Source organism: Salvelinus alpinus, chromosome 2 (genome assembly GCF_045679555.1).
Source record: "Salvelinus alpinus chromosome 2, SLU_Salpinus.1, whole genome shotgun sequence".
Classification (NCBI taxonomy): domain Eukaryota; kingdom Metazoa; phylum Chordata; class Actinopteri; order Salmoniformes; family Salmonidae; genus Salvelinus; species Salvelinus alpinus.
Window position 1 is genome coordinate 35,079,943 of NC_092087.1, and position 22,490 is coordinate 35,102,432.

General features: G+C 43.0%; 1 pseudogene; it reads left to right on the top strand.

Moving 5' to 3' along the window:
* Positions 1-21,494, top strand: part of LOC139559612 (AMP deaminase 2-like) — a 64,840-nt pseudogene extending 43,346 nt beyond the window's left edge.
* Positions 21,495-22,490: the final 996 nt, after the last annotated feature.

Here is a 22,490-nt window from a genome sequence, read left to right on the forward strand (position 1 = left end):
CTGAACTTTGTTCAATCCCGAAAGACAAAAGAACTCATTACTCCTGCCAATAGTCAACCAATCAGTCTACTCCCTAGACTCAGTAAGATATTTGAGGGTATTGTGAGTAGATAAATATGAGAGTATATGGACAATAATGATCTGATCACAGCCAATCAGCATGCTTATCTCAAAAAACAGTCCATTAACACTGCATTGGTTGACATGACATGACTGCACTATTTTTAGATTTCAGTGCCCCATTTGATTTAGTGGATCATCAAATAATTTTGACAAAATTATTGCATTATGGATGTAAGGAGGTAACATTTCATATCTAACTGACAGGAAACAGTCCACCTACAGTTGAAGTCGAAAGTTTACATACACTTAGGTTGGAGTCATAAAAACTTGTTTTTCAACCACTCCACAAATTTCTTGTTAACAAACTGTAGTTTTGGCAAGTCGGTTAGGACATCTACTTTGGGCATGACACAAGTAATTTTTCCAACAATTGTTTACAGACAGATTATTTCACTTATAATTCACTGTATCACAATTCTAGTGGGTCAGAAGTTTACATACACTAAGTTGACTGTGCCTTTTAAACCGCTCGGAAAATTCCAGAAAATTATGTCATGGCTTTAGAAGCTTCTGATAGGCTAATTGACATAATTTGAGTCAATTGGAGGTGTACCTGTGGATGTATTTCAAGACCTACCTTCAAACTCAGTGCCTCTTTGCTTCAAATTATGGGAAAATCTAAAGAAATCAGCCAAGACCTCAGAAAATAATTTGTAGACCTCCACAAGTCTGGTTCATCATTGGGAGCAATTTCCAAACGACTGAAGGTACCACGTTCATCTGTACAAACAATAGTACGCAAGTATAAACACCATGGGACCACGCAGCCGTCATACCACTCAGGAAGAAGACGGTCTCCTAGAGATGAATGTACTTTGGTGCGAAAGGGCAAATAAATCCCAGAACAACAGCAAAGGACCTTGTGAAGATGCTGGAATAAACTAGTACAAAGGTATCTATATCCACAGTAAAACGTGTCCTATATCGACATAACCTGAAAGGCCACTCAGCAAGGAAGAAGCCACTGCTCCAAACCACCATAAAAAAGCCGGAAGTCGGAAGTTTACATACACCCTAGCCAAATACATTTAAACTCAGTTTTTCACAATTCCTGACATTTAATCCGAGTAAAAAATCCCTGTCTTAGGTCAGATAGGATCACCAATTTATTTTAAGAATGTGAAATGTCAGAATAATAGTAGAGAGAATGATTTATTTCACATTTTCTTTCTTTCATCACATTCCCAGTGGGTCAGAAGTTTACATACACTCAATTAGTATTTGGTAGCATTGCCTTTAAATTGTTTAACTTGGGTCAAACATTTTGAGTAGCCTTCCACAAGCTTCCCACAAAAAGTTGGGGCTCGGAGCGATGCCGGGGGGGGGGGCGTGTGACCCCGGGGAACATGCTTTTTTTTGCCGCGTGGAGTAGGTTTTTTTTGCACCGAACAAGAGCACACAGCACAGAGCAGGAGATATGAAGTGCAGATAACAAACCCTTAAGAGACACCATGGAAAAATATTTAACAGGGATGAAAAGAAAGACGGAGATAATGAGACAAACGTAAGTCTCCCGAAAGCTAAGACGAGGAAATATGACGAAGCGTATGTAGCGCTTGGCTTCACTGTGACTACGGTGGGAGACGAGGAAAGACCGGTATGTTTACTGTGTCTAAAAATGTTGGCAGCGGACAGCATGAAGCCAAATAAATTAAGGCGTCACTTAAAGACATTACACCCCAATCACGCTGATAAGCCGCTTGAGTTTTTTCAGCGAAAACGTGCCGAATATTGCTAACAATCGTCCCGCTTTGTGAATGCTACTTCAGTAAACCAGCGAGCACTGTTAGCATCATATAAGGTGGCGTACCAAATTGCTCAGTGCAACAACAAAAAAACACTCCATAGCAGAGGAGCTGATACTGCCTGCAGTATCATGGTCATGGTCTCTGTCATGCTGGATGACGCAAGTGCTGCAAAAATAAAAACTATCCCTCTGTCCAATGACACCGTCGCCAGACGTATAAATGACATTGCTAACGATCTTAAAGAACTGCTGGTAGATAAACTCAAAGACAAACGTTTTGCCTTACAGTTCGATGAAGCAACTGACAGCAACAAAGACTGTTTGTTTATCGCTTATGTTTTGACATGACAAACTCCCAGTGTGAGGATCTACTTTTTTGTAAATATGTCAGAGACAGAGCCACAGCTGAAGAGCTATTCAAAATGCTGGACTGCTTCCTGACTGAGAATGGGCTAAAGTGGGAGAACTGCATTGGTGTTTGCAGTGATGGTGCACAGACCATGGCAGGGATGAGAAAAGGACTTCGGGCACTCATCAAGAAGGCCTCACCTAATGCTGAGCTGACACACTGTGTTATACACAGAGAAGCACTGGCATCAAGGCACCTTTCCTCTGAATTAAGTGAGGTTATGACTGACATTGTAGGTGTAGTCAATTTTATAAAGGCCAGACCACTAAAAACAAGAGTCTTCTCTGCTATCTGTGAGGAGATGGGAGCTGAACATCAAGCTGTGCTGTTTCTCAGTGAAGCAAGGTGGCTGTCACGAGGAAAAGTCTTGTCCCGAGTTTTTGAGCTCAGAGAGCAGATAAGAATGTTTTCGGAGCAGGAGCACAAGTATGACCTCGCAGAAAAATTTTGTGATGAGAACTTCCTGGCAAAACTGGCCTACCTGAGTGACATACTTGGAAAGCTAAATGAACTAAATCTACAGCTTCAAGGGAAAGATAAACACCTCCCTCAAGGTCACAGACAAGATCAGCTCTTTCACTCGAAAGCTTGTAATGTGGGGCAGGCGACTTGATGAAGGAAATACTGATTCATTCGAGAACCTGCATGAATTTGTTGACACTACTGACTATGATGCCACCTCAGTGATTCCATATATTAAGGAGCATATTTCATCACTGATGGGATTCTTTAAAAAGTACTTCCCTGAAAACAGTTCCCAATATGACTGGATGAGAGATCCTTTCAATGCACCAGCTCCAACTGGTTTCAGCTCTGCAGAGGAGGACCAGTTCATTGATATTCACACTGAGTGAATTGTGGCAGTATCCACTCTTAGGGCAGAGGGCCATGGACATTCTTCTTCCTTTTGCAACATCTTATCTTTGTGAGACTGGCTTCTCTGCTGTTGCTGCACTGAAGACCAAGTACAGGTCCCAGCTAAACATTGAGGAGGAGCTGAGAGTTGCAGTATCATGCTTCAAACCCCGCTTCGAAAAGCTGTGCTCTGCAAAACGTGCTCATTGTAGCATTTAATCCTGACTTCCTCATTTTGATTTTTAAAAATCAGCACAAATTGTTTTATTCATTTTTGTTTTATAGGTCAAAGTGTTTCATATATTGTGCTCCTGAGTTAATGTTGCTGATCAATTTGAACGTATTATTATTTATTGATTATATTTCATTTTATTTTTCAGTATCAAATGGTCAACAACAAAAAAAAACAGTTTAAATAAGGTTTGAATTTTTAAATTAAATTTCAGGCAAATTAATGCACTTTAAGTCATTTCTGTTACAGACTAAAAAACTATGTTAATAAAGTTATTCTTTGTTGTAAGTTGATCTATATTTCTTTCTTTTTTCTTTTTTTATTTTCTTTAATGTTAATAAGGATACAATGTTATGCAGAGGTGTACTTATAACAATTTTATAGACAAATGATACTATTTACAGTCGCGGCGGAGAGTTGGGGGGCGCGAAATGTTTACTTCTTCCTTCTTCCTGCGTAACAGAAAATAATTGAGAAGCACTGCTTTAATGGAAGAAGTTTGGAACCATCAAGACTCTTCCTAGAGCTGGCCGACTGGCCAAACTCAGAAATCGGGGGAGAAGGGCCTTGGTCACGGAGGTGACCGACAATCCGATGGTCACTGACAGCGCTCCAGAGTTCCTCTGTGGAGATGGAAGAACCTTCCAGAAGGTCATCCATCTCTGCAGCACTCCACCGATCAGGCTTTTATGGTAGAGTGGCCTGATGGAAGCCACTCCTCAGTTAAAGGCACATGACAGCCCGCTCGGAGTTTGCCAAAAGGCACCTAAAGGACTCTGACCATGAGAGACAAGATTATCTGGTCTGATGAAACCAATATTTAATTATTTGGCCTGAATGCCAAGCATCATGTCTGGAGGAAACATGGCACTATCCCTACAGTGAAGCATGGTGGTGGCAGCATCATGTTTTTCAGCGGCATGGACTGGGAGACTAATCAGGATCGAGGGAAAGATTAACAGAGCAAAGTACAGAGAGATTCTTGATGATAACCTGGGCCAGAGCGCTCCGGACAACGGCCAAGACAAAGTAGGAATAGCTTCGAGACAAGTCTCAATGTCCTTGAGTGGCCCAGCCAGAGCCCGGACTTGAACCGATCAAGCATCACTGGAGAGACCTGAAAATAGCTGTGCAGCAACGCTCCCCATCCAATTTGACAGAGCTTGAGAGGATCTGCAGGGAAGAATACTTATGTAAATTTAATATTTACGTTTTTTATATTTAATACATGTATTAAATGTATTAAAAATTGTTTTTACTTTGTCAGTATGGGGTACTGTGTAGATTGATGAGGGCATTTTTTTTTTTTTTTTTTTTTTTTTTTTATACATCTGTTTTATAATAAGGCTATAACGTAGCAAAATGTGGAAAAAGTAAAGGGGTCTGAATACTTTCCGAATGCACTGCCGACCTAGTGTTGTTCGTATGAGAGAGCCTGCAGTAAACACTGACAATGGGCCTGTCTGCCTGTGGTGTTGTGAAGTGTTGCGTTTCCCCTCTTGAGGTCACTGAAGCTAAATGGGTTTGGGGGTGCTGGATTAAGAAGTGTCTGTGGTGGAGGGAAGGACAGGATCCGGGGGGGGGTGGGATTACATGGAGGCTACGCAATGGATAATGGAGTGTATGAGAGTGTGTCTTTGTTTCTGTGTCCTCCTCTGTGCTTTGATTGCCAATGCAGCACTGTGACAAAGGTCAAGGTGGGCCTATAAACTGATGTTGAAAAAAATATACAAAATAAAGTCCCAGAAATTACAAATATAATAGCAAATCTCGTTTAGGGGAGGTAGTACAATCAAGTGTGCTGAGGTGGTAGTACCATCAACCACTGCAGTCCTGTCTAAATCTGCCTACTTAGACATGTTGCTTTCCCCCAGAAGTCTAGCAGCATAGTTGAAGCCTTTCAGTTTCTGTAGATGTCAGTGGGTTGCTTTGCTTTAGTCTCCCAGTAGGCCTAGTTCTGTGATGAGATGCATGTGATGACATGTATTATCTGAAATAGTCCCATAGAATAATACCTACGGAGGAGCAGCTTCTATGGATAAACTTTGAATGTCTTTGAACTTCAGAGTTGGCTTAACGTTGGACCAGGGAAGCTAGCTAGCTGACAAGCTTGTGTGTGCAGAACGGCACCAGAATTAACAACACGTCTTACCTTTTTGTATTTAATAAATCCAAATGTGAAATGTGATAACTATAGTATGCCTAACTAGCATTGAAAAAGTGAATCCATTCTTCTCAAATAAAAAATCTCACTCCCTATCTTCTGAATCATGCTTGTAACGTCAGTAGGCTACAGCTATGCTTCACTGTGGGAAATCCATTGGAGAGAACATCATGATGACACTAGTATTTTTGATAGAATATAGTTTATTATCATTGAATAAATGTAATGTGCATAGGGTGAATCTGACTGTGCCGATGATGACATAGTGGCCATGCTTAGCACTACTGAATGAGCCTGTTGTATTAATGATACATGGAGCGATGGTACTGTTTGTGTTTTGCCTTATTCAATGAGTACTGTGTTTTACGGAGCACATATGACTGTAGTGTGGTGGTGATGATACTGACATGAATGGACAGTCATTGTAATGGAGGCCGGAGTCTGTATGTCTGTGTTTGTGATGAGTCCAGTTCCTCTGGCATCTTTCATGGGGTGATTAGGCATAGCAGAGCATGCTGTGGGACACACTAATTTACAGGGCTTGTCTGTCTTAAAATGTAACCCTCTGCATCTCAGAGGTCCCCTCCAGTGTAAAGGCCTTATGGGATCATCATGCCAAAGCAGCATTCTCTGAAAACACACACACACACACACAGTTTAGCAAACTATCACGTGGCTCTTGAGCGCATCGCTCATCTTTTGATTACTAATCCCCCATCTCTCTCTCGCTCTCTCTTTGTTTTCAATGGGACATACACAGTGGGGTCTTTGTTCTCTGCCTGCCTGCCTGCCAGTGTAGTGTGTACTCTCTCACCCAGCAGCGTCCGTCTCAGGGGACGGTTCTGTTACTGTGCTCCTCCCCCAACCTCTCCTCCCCCCTCTCCAGACCAGGTCTTCATGGCAACGGGTGTCTGGCGTCTGACAACATTTATCTTGTTATTGAGCATCCATCTGAATGACCCTTAGGGTGTGCTATATACCACAGAGACTAGTGCCACACACACACACACACACACACACACACACACACACACACACACACACACACACACACACACACACACACACACACACACACACACAGACACACCACTCCTCCTGCTGCTGCTGCCTGACACACAATGCAGTGGGCAGCCAACAGAGACACAGCTCAAAGGGCCAGCAGTGCTGTGGAGAGAATAACACACCACTGAAGTTGTCATACTGTAGGGAAGCTCCTCTGTGCTGTATGCAGAGCACAAAACTGCTGCTGAGAGACGAGGCTGTAGTTGAGAGAGAAGAGGGCCGGAGTGGAGTATACTGGTGTAGTCCCATGTTGGAGGTGATGGCGCAAGAGTTGTGGCTGTGAAATATCAGACCGTGTTTAAATGTTCGCTCTGAATGTTGCAAATCCACCCAATAACAACTCACTCTGTCTCTCCCTCCCTGTTGTTTAACTTAGTTTTTTAATGTTTTGGAACGTTTATTATTTGTTGTATAACACTGCCTCTCTCTTTCTATCTTCCTCTCCATCGCTCTCCCTCCATCTAGATCTGCGTGGTGTAGCAGGGCAGGCCAAGCCCCTGAATCCTCAGCGCTCCCTCCCTGGGACGCCCATCACTCACACACTCAAACACTTCCCCATCAACCTGCGTACATCCATGGACGGAAAGTACAAGGAGATCGCCGAGGTGAGAGCACAGGGACACAGTGTTGTCAACAGTGGTGTAAAGTACTTCAGTAAAAATACTTTGAAGTACTACTTAAGTCGTTTTTTGGGGTATCTGTACTTTACTTTAGTATTTATATTTTTAACAACGTTTACTAAACTACATTCCTAAAGAAAATTATGTATTTTTTACTCCATAAAGTTTCCCTGACACCCAAAAGTATTCATTACATTTTGAATGCTTAGCAGGACAGGAAAATGGTGCAATTCACACACTTATCAAGAGGACATCCCTGGTCATCCCTGCTGGCTCTGATTTGACGGACTCACTAAACACATGCTTCGTTCGTAAATTGTGTTGGAGTGTGCCGCTGGCTATCCGTGATTTAAAAAAATAAAAAAATATGGTGCTGTCTGGTTAGAATTTGAAGTTATTTATACTTTTACTATTACATTTCCTTTTGATACTTAAGTATATTTAAAACCGAATACTTTTAGAATCTTACTCAAGTAGGGTTTTACTGGGTGACATTTACTTTTACTTGAGTCATGTTCTATTAAGGTATCTTCACTTTTACTAAAGTATGACAATTGGGTACTTTTTCCACCACTGTCAAGCACTTTCCAAATACACGTGTGTGTGTGTGTGTGTGTGTGTGTGTGTGTGTGTGTGTGTGTGTGTGTGTGTGTGTGTGTGTGTGTGTGTGTGTGTGTGTGTGTGTGTGTGTGTGTGTGTGTGTGTGTGTGTGTGTGTGTGTGTGTGCGACTGCATGTGTTGGATGTTTGTGGGTGTTAAATGTTCATGTTGTTTATGTAAGTTTGTGTATTGTAATGTTAAGTAAACTCTGCCTATGTGTGTGTGTGTTCTAATGTTTATTTGACTCTCTGTGTATCTCTCAGGAGCTGTTCACTCGTAGCCTGACGGAGAGTGAGATGCGCACCGCTCCTTATGAGTTCCCTGAGGACAGCCCAATCGAGCAGCTGGAGGAGAGACGCCAACGCCTGGAGAGGCAGATCAGCCAGGACATCAAGTAGGGACACACACACACACACAGCAGCAGACATGCACTCTCACATACACACCAACACAACTCCCCCGTATACGCCCAAACACCCTCCATATACCCACAGGCACACAAGCACCCTCAACAGCTTCCATCATGTCGCTTTTAAGCAGGCCAGCTAACTAACATAAGCAAACAGCTAATGGAGTCAGTCAGTAGCATTCACATCCTGGTGTTCCAGCCTGTTCCACCCACAGGAGAGGGGGGGGGAGGGGTTCTGTCTGGGTTGATGGGGTGTGATGGCCTGTTCCACTGAGCCAATCTCAGGGGGGATCTGACACCCTAAGGAATCCTTGCTCCACTCACTGCAGCAGGGTCATGTGACCAATCAAGGTATACTGTCTGTACCACTGCTAACTGATCATGTTTCTCTGTTTGTCCCATTTCATCTGATCACCCTTCACACCCTGATCCCCTTTGTGTGTGTCATGTGCGTTACTGTTGTTCTCTTTGTTTGTGTAACTGTATTTGCATCCTCTCTGTCTGTTCTTCTGTGCTTATGTGTTTAAATGTGTGTATGTGTGCCCCCCCCTTTCCTTGTGCTTTATCTCACCTGTACCCCTCTGACCTCGCCTTGCCGCCATGCGCTCCGCACCACGCCAGGCTTGAGCCAGAGATCCTGCTCCGCATCAAACAGGAGTTCATGAAAATTGACAGTGCTGCCGACCTAGAGTGAGTGAGCTGTACTTTCAGTCTCTCTCTCTATCTTTTGCCTTTTCCTAACAATCTTGTGAATGCATAAGGTCAAGTTTTTACCTGTACGTATGTACAGTCCTTGGCGCTCATTTGCAGAAGAGTTTAATTTTAAATGTATCATTTTATTATATATTGAGAATGTTCCACTCCAACTCCATGAGCAAAATTTGAGTTCCCTGTGTGCTGCCCCCTACTGGTGATGTGAGGTATAGTCATCACAGGTGATGTTGAGTCATTTTATTTATTTATTTATTTAACCTTTATTTGACTAGGCAAGTCAGTTTAGAACAAATTCTTATTTACAATGGTGGCCTACCCCGGACGAGGCTGTGCCAATTGTTCGCCGCCCTATGGGACTCCCAATCAGGGCTGGATGTGATGCAGCCTGGATTTGAACCAGGTACTGTAGCGACACCTCTTGCACTGAGATGCAGTGTCTTAGACCACTGCGCCACTCGGGAACCCCTCTGAGGTGCAGGGCTGTTATTCAGTCCTGCACCTCAAACAACTTATTTCTTCAATAATATCTCAGTGGTCTATTACACTTTAATAAAGTACTGCGATTGACTTTATAAGGTAATCTTTCAAAATTCTATTGAGTGATGCCGCGGAAAACAATTGGTGAATTAGCCGCCTCCTGTAAGTCTATATCTGTATAGCAGACGTAGCCTATCTGACAAGGATGTCGGTGTTGTAGCATGCCGCCAGCATATCTCCTTCTCTCTCTCTCTGGTGCTAGGGCAAAGGTTATCTTCCTGCCCCATGCTCTCTCCTTTCCTAATCTTTACCCCTTCTCTCTCCCTGTAGGTTTATGAATGAGCTGGGTGGTGTGGACAGGACGGATGATGGCTGGATGAAGGAGAGAGTATTACCGATGGAGCGAGAGTACCAGCGTGTCTCAATATCAGGGGAGGAGAAGTGTGGGGTGAGAGCCGCTGACTAAACAACTTGATAGAATAAATCCAGTCACAGTCCATCCTGATCAGTGTTTTATGATGCAGTGGTTTTTCATTCCAAGTACTAGTTGGTTGGTCTCTCAGTTTGCCACATGCTTACTATGGAAGGTTAACCAATTCAGTCAAGTCTATTGGTAGTGCTTGGATGTATTTATTTAGACAGTTGGAAATACAGAGGATGCAGTTCAGAAATGAGAGCCTGGACCGGGTAGTGAACCCCGGTCTCCAGTGGGGACAGCATGCAGTCTAGAGTTGTGAAATTGTTACCCACTCAGCCACACTCTTGACAGTGCCTGTGGATGCCTAATCACTGTAGACTATGCCTGACTTGTACCGTTCTGCCCTGATCAGGTGCCCTTCACAGACCTGGTTGATGCAGCTAAATGTGTGGTGAAGGCCCTGTTCATCAGGGAGAAGTACATCGCCCTGTCCATTCAGAACTTCTGTAAGACCACTGCCCGAGAGCTGGGAGAGCTGGGAGAGAAACCCCTGGACCTACGCATCTATGAGGAGATCCCTGAGACCCCTGTTGATGCAGGTATGACATACTCACACACCTGACACGTTGGGTATGACACAAACTGAGACACACAGGGCATAGCTGTAGGGTTTCTGCCCCCATCTTCTTTAGCAATTGAGTTACTTTGTGAACTTGTGAATGAAAATGACCTAGTGATGTATAATAGTATGGTGAACTTTTCTCCCTTCCCCGCTGTCTCCCACAGATGCTCCAGTCCACCCCCCTGTCTCAGAGACTCACCCCTATGAAAACCAGGACACCAAGAACATGCCTGCAGACACAGGGTACAGCTGTAAGATGGTGGATGGGGTCATGCATGTCTACACCAAGAAGAGCCCCATGGAGAAGTGGGTTTGTGTTTTGAGTCTGCTTGTTTTCAGTTTTTGGTGTGAAGTGTGTGATGGGCTAGTCTGCTTCTACGTGTGTGTAAGAGAGAGTGTGTAACGGAAATTCTCCATCATTTCCAGGAGTACAGAGTTGGACCTGCCTTACCCAGACCTGAAGGAGTACATCGCTGACATGAATGTCATGATGGCTCTCATTATTAACGGACCAGTGTGAGTGTTACTGGTTACTGGCCTTACAGTTAACATTCATCACATCTGTTGTCTCATTAGTACTCTGTGTGTGTGTGTGTGTGTGTGTGTGTGTGTGTGTGTGTGTGTGTGTGTGTGTGTGTGTGTGTGTGTGTGTGTGTGTGTGTGTGTGTGTGTGTGTGTGTGTGTGTGTGTGTGTGTGTGTGTGTGCAGAAAGTCGTTCTGCTACCGCCGGCTGCAATACCTGAGCTCTAAGTTCCAGATGCACATCCTGCTGAACGAGATGAAGGAGCTGGCAGCCCAGAAGAAGGTTCCTCACCGCGACTTCTACAACATCCGCAAGGTGACACACAACAACACTGACACAACAACCGTTCACAACACTACAGCATCCAACAGCTTCTTGATCTACAACATCTCTATAAAACCTGCAAAGTGTTCAATATCAGTTAGTCACTCCACATTGTTGGAGTGAAATATATCTGGAAGTAGTCTTCCACTTTTTCCTTGGTGTAGTGACCAATGAAGATACACCACTGCTAAGTGCTAACTAACTCAGGTGTTTTGTTTTGTCTTTCTGGCATCCATCCTCAACATCTCATTGTTGTTGACCCTGTCTCTCCCTCTGCCCCCAGGTGGACACCCACATCCATGCCTCATCTTGTATGAACCAGAAGCACCTGCTGCGCTTTATCAAGCGGGCCATGAAGAAGTACCCTGGGGAGATAGTCCACATGGAGCACGGGCGGGGACAGACCCTCATGGAGGTGTTTGAGAGCATGAACCTGACCGCCTTTGACCTGAGTGTGGACACACTGGACATGCACGCGGTGAGGAGCAGGGGGAGAGGGGAGGGGTAGGAGAATTGTTTAAAGAGGGAGGGGTAGGAGAATTGGGGGAAGAAGAGAGGTGACACTTACGGTACCAATCTGTTCTCAGGACCGCAACACGTTCCATCGCTTCGACAAGTTCAATGCCAAATACAACCCCATCGGAGAATCCATCCTGAGAGAGATCTTCATCAAGACAGACAACCACATCGAGGGCAAATACTTTGGCCACATGATCAAGGTCTGAAACCATCCCATGCTACCTTAAACAACCATACAAACAGTGGTGCTTATGTGTTAGTTCACCCCACATAGTTATGCACATTGATATTAAGAGAAAATGTGGCCTTGAGTCTTAATTCACAGACATGAATACAATGATATTGATGTTTCTAATGCGTTGTTGTTGTTGATGCTCCATCAGGAGGTGATGGCTGACCTAGAGGAGAGTAAGTACCAGAATGTGGAGCTGCGTCTGTCCATCTACGGCCGCTCCCGGGACGAGTGGGACAAGCTGGCCCAGTGGGCCGTCAAACACCAAGTCTACTCTGACAACGTGCGCTGGCTCATCCAAGTGCCCCGCCTTTTGTGAGTAGTACCTCTACCTACTACAGCATCAACAAAGCAGTTATACACATCTACCTTTTATCTGCTTGTCTTGGACGTAAACCTCTCCTTCTATTTGTGACAAGTATTATCTTTGAATGAATACTATGAATGAATGTGAATGATAATAATCTTCCATATGATTAACCCTCCTCTGACTGCAGTGATGTGTACCGCACCAAGAAGCAGCTGGCTAACTTCCAGGAGATGATGGAGAACATCTTCATGCCTCTGTTTGAGGTCACCATTAACCCCCGCAGCCACCCTGAGCTGCACCTCTTCCTCCAGCATGTGAGTCACTCACATAGCACTACAGTCCACACAGTAGGATTCTCCCTTTCTCTACACCTAACATATCCACTTATGTGACACTTAAGATGCATTTTCTTCCGGTCAGAAAGAACTTAGGGCCCCACCTCATTCATACTCTACAGGCACTGTTTTACCATAACTTATTGTTGTATCACTGTATGTTGTCAGGTGGTGGGCTTTGACAGTGTGGATGACGAGTCCAAGCCGGAGCACCACATCTTCAACATAGACAGCCCCCTACCAGCCAACTGGACAGAGGAGGACAACCCTCCCTACTCCTACTACCTCTACTACACCTACGCCAACATGGCTGTGCTCAACCACCTACGCAGGTACCAGGCTGCGTAACGAACCTCAGCACAAAGACGACTATAAAAATAAATTAAGGCCCAGTGCAGTCAAAAACTAGATTTTCACGTGTTTTATATATACACTACCGTTCAAAAGTTTGGGATCACTTAGAAATGTCCTTGTTTTTGAAAGACAAGCACATTTTTTGTCCACTAAAATAACATCAAATTGATCAAAAATACATTGTAGACATTGTTAATGTTGTAAATGACTATTGTAGCTGGAAAAAATATTTTTTTTATGGAATATCTACATAGACGTACAGAGAGGCCCATTATCAGCAACCATCACTCCTGTGTTCCAATGGCAAGGATGCTGGCCTTGTAGGCATAGTTGCAAAGAAAAATCTCAGACTGGCCACTAAAAATAAAAGATTCAGATGGGCAAAAGAACACAGGAACTCTGCCTAGAAGGCCAGCATCCCGGAGTTTCCGCTTCACTGTTGACGTTCAGACTGGTGTTTTGCGGGTACTATTTAATGAAGCTGCCAGTTGAGGACTTGTGAGGCATCTGTTTCTCAAACTAGACACTCTAATGTACTTGTCCTCTTGCTCAGTTGTTTACCGGGTCCTCCCACTCCTCTTTCTATTCTGGTTGGAGCCAGTTTGCGCTGTTCTGTGAAGGGAGTAGTACACAGCGTTGTACCAGATCTGCAGTTTCTTGGCATTTCTTGCATGGAATAGCCTTCATTTCTCAGAACAAGAATAGACTGACGAGTTTCAGAATACAGGTCTTTGTTTCTGGCCATTTTGAGCCTTTAATCAAACCCACAAATGCTTATGCTCCAGATACTCAACTAGTCTAAAGAAGGCCAGTTTTATTGCTTCTTTAATGAGGACAACAGTTTTCAGCTGTGCTAACATAATTGCAAAAGGGTTTTCTAATGATCAATTTGCCTTTTAAAATGATAAACTTGGATTAGCTAACTCAACGTGCCATTGGAACACAGAGTGATGGTTGCTGATAATGGGCCTCTGTACGCCTATGTAGATATTCCTTTAAAAATCTGCCGTTTCCAGCTACAATAGTCATTTACAGCATTAACAATGTCAACACTGTTTCTGATCAATTTGATGTTATTTTAATGGACAAAAAAAAAAAAAATCTTTCAAAAACAAGGACATTTCTAAGTGACCCCAAACTTTGAACGGTAGTGTATACTGAACAAAAAATTTAACACAACATGTGAAGTGTTGGTCCCATGTTTCATGACACAAAATAAAAGAACCCAGAAATTTTCCATATGCACAAAAAGCTTATTTCTCTCAAATTCTGTGCACAAATTTGTTTACATCCCTGTTAGTGAGCTTTTCTCCTTTGCCAAGATAATCCATCCACCTGACAGGTGTGGCATATCAAGAAGCTGAACAAACAGCGTAATCATTACACAGGTGCACATTGTGCTGGGGACAATAAAAGGCCACTCTAAAATGTGCAGTTTTGTCACACAACACAATGCCACAGATATCTAAAGTTTTTGGGGAGCGTGCAATTGGCATGCTGACTGCAGGAATGTCCACCAGAGCTTTAGCCAGAGAATTGAATGTTAATTCCCCTACCATAAGCCGCCTCCAACGTTGTTTTAAAGAATTTGGCAGTATGCCCAACCGGCCTCACAACCGCAGACCACGTGTAACCACGTCAGCCCAGGACCTCTACATCTAGCTTCTTCACCAGCGGGATCGTCTGAGACCAGCCACCCAGACAGCTGATGAAACTGAGGAGTATTTCTGTCTGTAATAAAGCCTTTTTGTGGGGAAAAACTCATTCTGAATGGCTGGGCCTGGCTCCCAAGTGGGTGGGCTTATGCCCTCCCAGGCCCACCCATGGATGCGCCCCTGCCCAGTCATGTGAAATCCATAGATTAGGGTCTAATTAATTCATTTCAATTGACTGATTTCCTTATATGAACTGTAACTCAGTAAAATCATAAAAATTGTTACATGTTGCGTTTATATTTTTGTTCAGTATATATACACGCTATGAGGTTGGAATAATACTGTACAATTGTGGAAATTATGATAATGCCTTTTTATTGTAAGAACTGCTTGAAAAGGCCGCCTGAAATTTCAGCTTGTTTGGTGTGATGGAGTTTTGTGACATCACCAGGCGGTAAATTAATTAATAGACCAATAAGAAACAGAGTTCCAAACCTCTCTGCCAATAACAATAACAGCTAGCTTTCAGTTTTCTCCTCCCCACTCTGACAGCCCTAGCAAAATTCTTGCTTGAGAAATTGCTCTTTGCTAAAAAGCTATTTTGGTTTCTTTTTTACCATGAAAATAATCACAGTGAGGTTCTTAATTGTTACCCAGAAATTATTTGATATTGAAATAAAAACGGCTGCATTGGACCTTTAATATCATAAATGATGAATGAATCGCATGAAAACATTAAGGATTGTTTATGAATATGCTTTATGAAGCTAATATGTGTTTGCTTGTGACATGCAGGAGGCGTGGCTTCCACACGTTTGTGCTGCGCCCTCACTGCGGGGAGGCGGGGCCTGTCCACCACCTGGTGTCGGGTTTCATGCTTTCAGAGAACATCTCTCACGGGCTGCTGCTCAGGAAGGTCAGTCAGCACACACGTCGTCTCCCATGGCGACGCCACACTACCATGGCAACAAAACTACTGTCAGATAGTAGAGTTCAGTTCATAGGTGACCTCTGAAGGTTTGATTGGTTGATTTATTAAATGATGTCTTGGTTTTGGGACTTTGCTCACCAGGTTACTTCAGTTGCAAATTTAAGAGAATTCAGGAGAACAATGAGACACTTTCCCCTTGAATACTGCAGTTGTGCATTTAACAAGATAGACTATATCATATGGCATCTCTTTCCTCCTCATGTCCCCAGGCACCAGTGCTGCAGTACCTGTACTACCTGGCTCAGATTGGCATTGCCATGTCCCCCCTGAGCAACAACAGCCTGTTCCTCAGCTACCACCGCAACCCCCTGCCTGAGTATCTGTCCAGAGGCCTCATGGTCTCTCTGTCCACTGACGACCCCCTACAGTTCCACTTCACCAAGGTCAGTGCACAGTGGAGCGCTGTCAAGACACACACACACACAGAGGCAAAACCATTTGCACTACAACTGCAATGGTGAGTCAGTACAGTCAATCAGTACAATTCATTGAATGTTTCTTTGTCTTTTGTGTGTGTTTGTCCTCAGGAGCCCCTGATGGAGGAGTACAGCATCGCCACACAGGTGTGGAAGCTCAGCTCCTGTGACATGTGTGAGCTGGCCAGGAACAGCGTCCTTATGAGCGGCTTCTCCCACAAGGTATCTGCTTCCTCTCCTCTCATCCGCAGCCATTTTGTGCTAAGTGCTCTGCTCTGACGTTCTTTCTTGTCTCCAGGCAAAGAGTTACTGGCTGGGGCCCAAATATAGCAAAGAGGGCCCAGAGAGCAACGATATCCGTCGCACCAACGTCCCGGACATCCGCGTGGCATACCGCAGTGAGACCCTGCTGGAGGAGCTCAACCTCATCACCCACGCTGTGCGCACCAAGGAGCTGGACAACATCGACGAGGAGGACACCCTCTCCATGGCTCCCGTCGGGGCAGAAGGACGCTAAATCAACAACTCCTCTATTGCTCCCTGGATAGGTTTTATTTCATATTGGAGGAGATTTTCTGATCTTCGATCTGTTCCTGTCACTTCCTCTGTCACTTTTATCTCCTGACCCTCCATTCACACCCCAAATGATTTCCTTTGCTTTGTCATGTCACCCTGCATGGGATGGAAGATCCCACAGTTAAGCCTGTGATTTGATGACGTGTTTGTACCCATCACTGATATAACACACACAGACACACACTTATTGCACAGTTTTCCTGTCCTAAAAGCTGCTTATCCTCCATCACACAGTCATGCTGCTTTAACCTTAACATCTAGTGTAACATTAACATCTAGTGTAATGTGAACATCTAGTGTAACATTAACATCTAATGTAATGTGAACATCTAGTGTAACATTAACATCTAGTGTAATGTGAACATCTAGTGTAACATTAACATCTAATGTAATGTGAACATCTAGTGTAATGTGAACATCTAGTGTAATGTGAACATCTAATGTAATGTGAACATCTAGTGTAATGTGAACATCTAGTGTAATGTGAACATCTAGTGTAACATTAACATCTAATGTAATGTGAACATCTAGTGTAACATTAACATCTAGTGTAACATTAACATCTAGTGTAACATTAACATCTAGTGTAATGTGAACATCTAGTGTAATATTTTCATAATGGTTATAACTTTTGAAGTAGGAAAGCAGATACAACTTAGCAGCAATATTATGAGTGTATTATCCATGGGTCGTCTTACCTCACGACACAATGCATAGGTTCCACACTACATTGTTCCAACAACACCTGTTCCGCACTGATAGGAACAGTCGCATGTAACTTAGAGATGCATGGAAACCACGGTAACACTTTTCTAAAGTACGGACGTACTGAGTTTAAAAAACAAACAAAGGACCAAATCTGCGTGGTCTAGAAGCAGAAGTTGTGCACAATTCCAGTTTGTGTGTGCTGCTGGGTATCTGCTGGCTTTCATCTGTCTCTGGCTTCAGGAAGTTTCTAGTGCTTTAATAGCTAAAGGAGTCCTCTCAGCTAGTCTCCGTGATCTAAATCAGCTCTGAACTAAAAAGCAGGACATCCAGCAGAGACACTGCAGCAGCCCTCAGGACATGGAGCTGTGCGCCTGACTGTGGTCTACTGCAAACATTCCATTCAATTAACATTAAGATAGATGTTATTTTTAGCTGCAGAAAAAAAAGAATCACATTAGTTATAGAATATGCAGCCAAAAAGAGTAGATGTATACTATTCCAGTACAGATGCATGATGTGTACAGGGTATATATATATATATATCTAAAGGATATATCTGTCTGTGGTAGAGTGGATGCTGAGAGATGTGAATGATGGAGCCAATCAACCACAACATGTTTTCCAAGCACAAGTCAAGAAGAATGAATACAGCATCGTCCAAGCCAGGGGGGCTCCCATGCCCCCCTACCATTACCTCAACAGTCACCATGTTCTTGGATATGGACCCTCCAAACCCCCCATTGCGTGTGTATGTCCCACTCCCACCCCTCACACACCCCTTGGTCCTCTAAAGAGACCAGGACAGACCCCAGGGACTGGCCTCTGGACCCACTATGTTGGTTATTAGTTCATTGTATGCAGTGCCCTGTATGCTCCATACCAGACTTACCAGTGCCTTTTGATTTGAACTTTAGGCACTAGCTAGCCTGTCACAGTCTAAGCTGTTCTCATGCTCTGCTGCAACGCCTCAGTCCTCATCACCAACAACAACAACCGTAGCATCTGTTCTCTTCATGCATTAGCATTTTTGCTGAACTAACATCAAGATGATGCCATTGGGACTGAAACCATGCTGCATGTTAAAGTACCTTCTCCCTTACCTACCCAGACCTTCCAGTGAAGTGGAAGAAGCCGTTTTACCAATGCTCTGCTTTGGCTGCATTTCCACCGTGTATCTTATGTTGTGAATGCCTGCATGGAGCCATGCAACAGGAGTGGCTGAAAAGCTGTTTAAAGTGAGATGTAATGTGAAAAAGCAACACATGAGAAGCCAAGTAAGCTGAACGACTGTCATGTATGAAGTATGTGTGCAGTCAATGATTGCTGTTAGTTTGAGTTCTGCAAAACAAACTCATTCAGCTTGTCATCCCTATGGCAATGCTCAAACCGTGCAGGGACACGTTTGCATGGTTGTCATCGGGAACAAATGAGCTCACCCCCACCACCATGGTTGTCATGGTCACCAAAACAAGTACACACCTATCCCCATTATCTTGCCCAAAGACAAAGAGCCTCTTCTATGCCCGATTCAAACTGTGGGCATTCATCTTGGATATTGTTATAACTGTTCTAATTGTACACTCCTATTAGATGCCAAGACTGTTCCAGTGGAATAAGTGGGCCCTAGTTGTAAATGTTCACCATGCATTGCATACCATATCTACCAGGCCATTTTAAAAACGTAAGATCGAAGCGTGATATATACAGTAAGGCCTAGATTCAAGCAGATCAAGTGTTAACCGGCGATAGCCGACACCCGCATAGCTGATGTTTTGGCGTCGGAGGTGGAACTGCGTTGGAGCTGTCAAATCGGTGAGCAGCTGCTCTTTATCATTGTCAAGAAGCCACACTCGTCCCACTCACGTTAAGAAGTTCAGAACGAGAAAGTGTAGTATATATAGAAATAATGACGCACAAATAGAAAATCATTGATTGAAATAATGAGGATTTCTATCAGCCTAATCAAGGTGTAGATTACATCTCACATTCCAGTGTTCTAACTTATAAATAAGGCTGCATGGGATTTCTCTTCATGCGACTCCGTGCAGCCAATGGCAATGTCCGCTTTAGCAATAATGCCAAGAGCTGCTTGTGGATTTGACAGCTCTAACGCAGTTCCGACACCGGTCAAACAACAGCCATGCGGATGTCGGCTAAAGCGGATCTGATTGAATAGACACTAAATGTTTGAGAAACCAGATAATTTAGGAGAAATTGTATGCATTAATCTCAATCCTGGGAGGCTGATCTGTAGCTCCTCAACAGTGAGGTGTTTCACTGTGAAGGGGTGGCATTTGTTTGACATAGGGTGAGCCTCAGAGTTGAATTTAATATATAAAGTGTATTTTTTTAAAGGCTATAGAGATAAACAGTTTATATAAAGAGTATATCAATATTTAGATTGCAAACTTTGTTTCGTTGCTGTAGATCATTATAAACTGTGGTTATTAAAGCTGAAAGATTTAATTTGTTATCATAATTATTGGCCTTGACTTTCACAGAATTTTACAATTGGACTTTTATCCAAAGTGACTTAAGGTCAGTCATGTGTGCTTACATTTGACATATGGGTGGTCACAGGAATCAGACCCGCTACCCTGGCCTTACAAGCGCCATTCTCTACCAACTGAGCTACAAAGAACCATGTATATTCTTTTCTTATTTGATATTTTCATTGTTTGTTTTTCTGGTTGATTGTTGTGTTAGGACTGTTGAACTCGGTTTAATTTAGCATGTAGCTCTCTCAATAGAGTATCGAGGGAAGGTGATCAAGTTAACCAGGGTAATTTGGAAGAGTCTTCAGAAATGGTAGTACCAAGAGCCATATTGGGTATCCATCCCTGCCATTTATCTCAACCAGAGCTGCCTATGTAATCTGGCTATACATTCCCACCAAAACACCCACTCAGACATTGTAATCCTTCCCACAAACATACAGCCATAGACTGGACATAGACTGATACAAACAAGGCTTTTAAAACAACAACAACCATTTTCTACAGCTTTTGATTTGATTCTTTAAAATAGTATTTTGCAGGGAATTCGAGGATACATGTATAATTTAAGGGTTTATGTCTCCGTATGTGGAGTAGGATGTGTGTAATTGTTGATAAAGGATCAGACATCCATTTTCAGGTCCAGGTATGGCTCACTAAGGGACTCAACGACACAGTTTCCAGTTCAGTTGACCTTACCTTTTCATTTCCATCCATCCATTAAAGATTGTCCATCAGAGTTCACATATCTGTTCTTTCAAACCTCACCAACTCCTGTCGTTGGTCTCAATCTGTACAATCAGTTTAGTTCCTTTGTTTGTTTATAAAATACAATGCTAGGGAACCTATTGGTTCTACTGTAGCATACCATAACTCAGAGACCATACGTTGTATTCTCAAACTTCACTAAAGACAGACATATGTAATTCTGTCCCAATCGAAAGAACACACAAAAGTTCAATGCCGTTTTGAGTCCAAAATGCTGTTCTCTTGCAACGGGTTTCAGTAGTGCAAAGAGTCTTGGGTAATAGTAATAGACACTGTGTTGTCATCACAGAACACAAAAACCAGTTAATCAGTCAATCATCACACTGCGAGTTTAGTTCTTTGTTCAATCGATTTTCTCCTTGAAGAAATAGTATTTTCACTTCATAATGTTGAATTCAAACAATTAGATTCTCACTTGTGATTATTTTGTGCTCAATTCATGTTTTCTTTATTAGATATTTTCATGTTTTTACATGAAAGGTTATCTGCACGTTTTTTATATTATTGACGTGGTTTTCATTGTCTTTTTAATTTGTTGGAGTTAGGGCTCTGTTCAATCTGTATTGCTGAAGTGGTACAGATTGCACGATAGCAATGTAAAGGTCATCTCTGATTGAGCTGACATGCAGTGTTTACTGTGAATGCAGTCTCCACTTACACAGGAACATTACCTTTACATTTCAATCACGCTGTAACGCTGAACTTCTGCGACCTGGATTGAATAGAGCCCTTAGTGTACTGTAGTCACTATCATGGCTTTAAATTAATGCCAATGTTTTACAGACTCTGGTATAATGTCTGATGATTGAAATAAAGCATGTTTATTCATCTAATGTGTTGTCTGGTGTCATACATTTTTTTCTTTAAGGAGTAAGCTTATTGACTCATTTAGTCAACTAATATAGTTGATTTACAGTACCGGTCAAAAATTTGGACACGCCTACTCATTCAAGGGTTTTTCTTTATTTTTACTATGTTCTACATTGTAGAATAATAGTGAAGACATCAAAACGATGAAATAACACATATGGAATCATGTAGCAACCTAAAAAAGTGTTAAACAAATCAAAATATATTTTAGATTCTTCAAAGTAGCTACCCTTTGCCTTGATGACAGCTTTGCATACTTTTGGCATTGTCTCAACCAGCTTCATGAGGAATGCTTTTCCAACAGTCTTGAAGGAGTTCCAACATATGCTGAGCACTTGTTGGCTGCTTATCCTTCACTCTGCGGTCCAACTCATCCCAAACCATCTCAATTGGGTTGAGGTCGGGTGATTGTGGAGGCCAAGTTATCTAATGCAGCACTCCATCACTATCCTTGGTCAAATAGCCCTTTTACAGCCTGGAGGTGTGTTGGGTCATTGTCCTGTTGAAAAACAAATGATAATCCCACTAAGCGCAAACCAGATGGGATGGCGTATCACTGCAGAATGCTGTGGTAGCCATGCTGGCTAAGTGTGCCTTGAATTCTAAATAAATCAGAGACAGTCACTAGCAAAGCACTCCCACACCATCACACCTCCTCCATGCTTCATGGTGGGAACCACACATTCAGAAATCATCTGTTCACCTACTCTGCGTCTCGTAAAGACACGGTGGTTGGAACCAAAAATCTCAAATTTGGACTCATCAGACAAAAGGACAGATTTCCACCGGTCATTGCTCATGTTTCTTGGCCCAAGCAAGTCTCTTCTTATTATTGGTGTGCTTTAGTCGTGTTTTTTTGTGCTGCAATTCGACCATGAAGGCCTGATTCACGCAGTCTCCTCTCAACAGCTGATGTTGAGATGTGTCTGTTACTTGAACTCTGTGAAGCATTTATTTGG